The sequence below is a fragment of the Lethenteron reissneri genome, chromosome 23, assembly GCF_015708825.2.
Source record: "Lethenteron reissneri isolate LAM-NWPU_2019-01 chromosome 23, ASM1570882v1, whole genome shotgun sequence".
In the NCBI taxonomy this organism is placed as follows: Eukaryota; Metazoa; Chordata; class Hyperoartia; order Petromyzontiformes; family Petromyzontidae; genus Lethenteron; species Lethenteron reissneri.
The window spans coordinates 19,870,238-19,876,237 of record NC_083801.1 but is presented as its reverse complement, the minus strand read 5'-3'; the positions used below and the strand labels follow the sequence as shown (position 1 = coordinate 19,876,237).

Sequence of the window (6,000 nt, the reverse complement as noted above, 5' to 3'; positions counted from 1 at the left end):
GGAATTGGCCTGTCCTACGTCAGAGCTCAACAGTAAGTTTTTTTCCCCTTAAGCCTTGCACTATGTAGTTAAATTATCTTTAAGTTGTGCTACAATGCTAGAACATAGGCTTATCTCTCCATAACTGTATTGATGACCATTTCTAAGCGAAGCAATGAATGCAAATGACAACCCCACACAATAATCACCCCGATATTACACAAGGGGAAAAACTTATCTGAATAAAACTATGAATGTATATGTGTTTCATTCAATGCTGGATTCAACCATACACAAATCAGAACCTGGAGGATTGAGGTACATTCCAATTTTTTTTTTAAAGCTACCCCCCCCTTTTCCAAGCCAACAATCTAGACACTACACATTGGCTACCTCTGAGCGGCCAACACCACCCCCGTCATTAATTCACCCAGTATCTGCTAAAGATCAACGATCAGATATGCAGAATATTTAATTATCCGGGAGGAATCCGATGAGCTATAAAGCTCTTTTTCCCAGATGTCCAGGAGGGGCACGGGGTAAGAACGTTACAATAGCAAACAGTACAAAAAAAAACACGACAGCAGTGCAAAGTACAAGAAAGGTAAACAAATCACACAAACATACAAATAAAACTAAACCATCCCCATCCTACCAGGCAAAGTCCACCGAGTTAACTTATTTTTCAGAAGCGACCTGGCCACAAATGATAGCTCGAGTGGCCCATCATTTGGATATTTATAGCACCAAAATAATCGAAACAATGTCAATGCATGTTTCTAGATTGTGATATTAAAACGTAGGCTTTTGCGACCAATATCATCCATAATATAGTTTTTTGGGTTAGATCGCGACTTTACCGAAAGAACCAAGAAGAGAAATATAAATGTGTCGTTCAACCCGCCACCACCCAACAGCCAATTTGTGTGCTGTACTAATAATGAATTGGCATGTTCTGTTTACGTGACAAATCTTATTAACCAGCTGTGTCGGGTGGTGGTGGGTTTAACGGCACATTTATATTTACGCGATCTAACCCGAAAAAAACCTATATTATATATTTTGAGTGGGGTGAATTGTAGATACACCACCTTTGAACTTTATTTCAGGCAGCATCTTGCCCATTGCATGCCTCACATTAAACTGTACGAGCTCGCACACTATATTTTACTTTGCTGTGTTCATATACACACACAACAACAATGTAACTATCCATGCTCGAACATAAGGGTTAAGATAAATATTGAGTACTAATTAATTTGGAGTGTTCTCTTGACATCCTGTTCTCAAATCGCTTGGACAGTCTCGCACACTCTGCAAGAGTAAACAGCTCCCCGTGTCAAGTTGTGCTCTCACCGTCCCACCCACGAGCGTGGACGCAAGCGCGTGCGGGTACCCATTGGGGACATCGGAGGTCGCAACGCCCACAGCCAGCCGGTGGTCAAGGCCTGTGTTACCTGAAACACAGCGCAAAACGGTCACTTGACTCGTCTTCATGTTTCAGTTTTTCAGTTTCATTTATTAGGTATAACCCTGTGAGCCATGCGGCTCTTTACTTGGGTGCAACCGTAACAAACAAAAACATGAACAAGAAACATCTTAAAGTGACTAGACGCAACAGAAAAATCCAGGAAAAAACAGCAAAGTCTTCCAGAAAAAACACCGTATTTCAACGCTGTGTGCAAAAATCCCAGTGGGATGCAAGTCATTAGCTATTGCCAATTCACTGCCGGAAGAGAGCATCATCTCCATGCCATCGGCACTGCCACCAGCGTTGTGCAGCCACCAATCTATATTAACTTGCAAAGTCAGCTGAAATGTAATTGCTCCATCTCCCTCCTGATTGTTTCCCTCCCCGAATGGAGTATATAATTCTGCTGTTTAGTTTTTTGTTTTTTATCTTGTCACTTGCCAGTGCATTCTGTCCCATCTACTCCCACAAGTTTTCACCAGCAGTGCATCACACAAGACCAAAACTGGCAGAAATTTAAAGCAATAAAACTGCAGGTTGCTCCAATGGAGAGCGGAGTACAACAGTAACCGCACCATTACTAATATGAGCCAATAATATCTATGTGTGTAACGTGCGTGACGTCACTCCACGTCGACCAGCCCCCTTCATTAAAAATCATGAACAGGAGGGGGTCTTCCACATGGACCCCCCCCCCCCCTCATTAATAATCACGAGCTGATGCACGAGGATGCTCAAGAGCGCAATGGTCGGCTAACGGATACGTGCGCGCAGATTTTTCAGAATTGTGGTAAGACTCGCAAGCGACCTAGGATAGGACAGGCACATGTGCCGGGGAACGTAGGACACCAATCGCACTCCAGAGGGTGTGTGGGGGATGCTCACCGTGACCCGAGTGCAGAGCGGCACTGCTGTACTGCTGCGGGTACCAGGCCGGGGGCGGCCGTGCGGGCGGGCCGTCGGTCCGTGCGTGCTGTGTGGGCGCGCATGTCTCCTGCAGCTGGGACCCGCCGGGCAACTGCAGATGGGGGAGCGGGGGGTCGCAGTAGGGATTGACGCATCAAACGGCCTCTTTAATGTCCAACGCTTTCTTTCAAGATGAGGGATCCCAACTGCCTCGATACTCTCATCATTTCTAAGCCTCAAAAGCTGTGATCTTGTTTGATTTCATTCTTGTTTTTAACTGTAAATGGGCGAGTAAAGAGAGGAATATAACTGTGTTTTCAGTACTTGGGTCACCTCATTGTATATAAGCTACTGCTTAGAAAAGGCACCAAGATTGGTGACAAATAAATCTGTTCATTAATAATATTTTTTATAACTGATGAATACAAAGCTTCCCAAACTTTAACAATAATTACAGTTCCTATTATAATATACAATTAACTCCATTCAATTCTGCATTCCCATTAATTGAAACACTGAAGTTTTCCTGTGTGTTGTATGCGATACTCAGCGACCCGAGTTCGATTCCCGCTCACGGCCAACACCAGTGACAATTATTTGAACCGGTCCTGGGCCACCCCGAGTAGACTCAGCCTCAAATGAATACCTGGTGTGGTGTGTAGTAAACATCGTCACTAAGGAGACAAAGGCGGCCGGGCGTGGTGTGTTGGCCACCCACAACCTCGTGTACTGTTCCGGCCTTCTTAGGTGCTCACTAACAGCACTTGCCCCAACAGTATGTTAAGGCTATACGGGGGATCGTTGTCTTTGTCTTGTACGCAGTCGATTTTTACTTCATTTTTTACGTCTATAATATATCCTGGCTTTTTTTTCAGTCTAACAAATGTCAGGTTTTTGCTGTTTTTTTATATTTGAGTTAACTACTTCAGTTTAATTTGGTTTTCTTAATTTTCAGTTCCATTTCGGAGATGATTAACTCAAATACCACTGGCAGAAAGTCAACACCTTGGAGGAAGCGCAGTCACTATTGCAAGTTAGCACAGCATCACTGGAGAGCTTCAGCATACAGGCTGAATAATCGTTCACTTTTTACAGCCCGTGAAAAAAAGAGCTACACCACATTTGTCAATTTCTGGCATCTTTAGTCATGTTCACGGATTTTAAGGAGCGAGGTGTAAAAATGACAAACGCCCCACTGCCGCTGTTATCCTTTCAATGCCGTGATTGCAGATTTTTGTTTATGGCTGTGAAATCAATAAAACAAAGGCCGTGGTATTCATCACACGAGACATGTTGACCCACATTAAATCCATTTGCAGTTCATCCGGAAATTGCATGCCTTACCTGAGCCAATTTTGAAAAAAAAAATGTATAGGCACAATAGCAATCCAGTTTTGAAATTAATATATAATTTATAATATGAATTAGATTAATAATAACCTGGCCTTTAAATATAACCTAGCCATATACGAGTACCGTACTTATTTTTACGTTTTAATAAACATGTCATAGGATAGGTTAGACTAGATTATTATAACAAGGCACTAGGAGTCATCATACGGCAGTGAGATGGAAAATTAACTGAGTTGCAATGAACTGCTGTGATACTGATCGGCATTGTGTGGAGAAAACATTGTTTACATCACATTACAGGACAGATCACATCACGGTGCCGAATACATTTTCAAAGTAGGTCAAATCACGATGCAAACACAGTGACAATAACTATGTCGAGCAGCCAGCGCTGAAGGGTAATAATAAGTGTGAAATGCAAGCTGGGAGGTTTTTAATAAGCTACAGCAATTTATCAATGTTTGAGAATCAATACCTGGCCTTGAACTGTTCATCTCAACGGTGCTTAAAGAACCAAAGAGTAATTACTGCAGTCACGAAAGCTTCAAATCAAGTTTTCAGAATCTACAGTTAACCATTAAAATGTGATGCACATACCCAAAATGTTCCAGGAGTTCACAATTAGACTCGATGCAGTGCATTAACTCTTCATTACTCTTCATTAGTTTTTGTGAGGATGGTTTGGCGTAGGTCAAAATAAAATAGCTGAATGAAAATTACATTAAAATGTTACAAAATCCAATAGAGGTATTAAAATTAACTAAAACATTAATGAAATCATCAAATTATTTATAACTGGATTAATGCTTATTATGTGAGAGAGTAAACTTAATTTTAATATACTGTGTTTGGCTCTTAATAATGGAGTTCACTATCCTGAGATGTAAAGGGAAGGGATGCCAACCACTTTTCCATGTGCACGTTGCATCATCTAACGTGTGGCAAATCCACACAAGGAAAATAATCTGAATATCTGCTAAATGTAAAAAGTTCATTTTAGTAAGTGAAAAATCTAAACAAATGAATGATAACAATAAACATAATAAAGGTTTTTGGGTTAGCTCGCGTTATTTATAAATGTGTCGCAACCCTCCACCACTTGACAAGTCCAATCACGAAAAAATGTGTCACGTTGACAAAAGACAAATAAATTTCGATTTAAAGCTTTCGTGAGTGCAGGGATTCATATTCTTGGTTCTTTCGGTAACGTCACGTAGAAGGGAAAAAAGTAAAATAATAAAAATAAAATAATACAATTATCACGACGTTTCGATTGCAACACAAGCAATCATCATCAAGTGTGAAAACTACAACAAGAACATTTCAAATTTCCTTGCTGTGGTTATTATTTTATTATTTCCCTTCTACGTGACTTTACCGAAAGAACCAAGAATATAAAAGACAAATAGTTCACTACTTTAGTGCACCGGTGTGTTGAAGAGTCGATCCACAACATTCACAATTTGAGTAGTACGACGTTTCGCTGGAAATTACATCCAGCATCTTCGGGCGATTTGCCAGAATAATGAAACCATCCACTTGCTCCTGGTCTGACATAGCGCAAGAAAACGTCACAATTGTTGAACCCCATCAGGAATCGAGATCAGAGGCGGAGGTGGGGGTGTATGCAATTATGTAATAGATCAGTAATCAGCCACTTAGCATGTGACTCACCTGTAAGGAAACTGCAATGTGCGTTGTGTATTACTAAATAATACACTTCCAGGCTACGCTGAGTCTATAGCTATCAAAGCGATTGAAATTATTTGAATTCGTCTCAATTTCAATTGTATCTCTAACTAATCTTTGCCAGTAATTAGTTCTGCATAACACTTCAACGTTATAAAAATCAACTGAATGTCCTTGTTGGCAAGCATGCTCTGCCACCGCTGACAGCTGTTTGGAAGAATTGAATGTTCTTTTGGTGTTCGTTTAGTCTTACGCTCATGTTACGTCCTGTCTGTCCAATATAACACTTACCGCATAAGCAATTGATCCGATATACACTTTCTGTTGATAACTTCAGTAATTCATCTTTAATACAAGACAATAGTTTTTTGAATTATGTGTACAGTATCAAATCTCACTTTCATGTTTTGCTTTTGCAAAACACGGGCTAATTTGTCAGTAGCTCCTGAGATAAATGGTATTTTGATTGTTTTGATAATCTGATCACTTTCAGCAGTATTGTTGTTCGATCTTGATTTGGCATTCAACGCTCTGTTAATCTGAGCATTATTGTAGCCATTCAGTCTTAGTGCTTCTTTAACATATTTAATCTATTTCCTTAA

General features: G+C 40.5%; 1 protein-coding gene across 3 annotated transcripts in view; it reads right to left on the bottom strand.

Moving 5' to 3' along the window:
- Positions 1-1,395: 1,395 nt before the first annotated feature.
- The window catches only part of LOC133346168 (R3H domain-containing protein 2-like), a 56,429-nt gene continuing 51,824 nt past the window's right edge, over positions 1,396-6,000 (bottom strand). For all 3 annotated transcript variants that reach the window (XM_061557633.1, XM_061557632.1, XM_061557631.1), the window contains exons 22-23: positions 2,336-2,468; positions 1,396-1,436 (exon numbers count right to left, since the gene is read on the bottom strand). The gene's annotated coding sequence lies outside the window, so the exon portion shown is untranslated. The remainder of the gene's footprint in view (positions 1,437-2,335; positions 2,469-6,000) is intronic.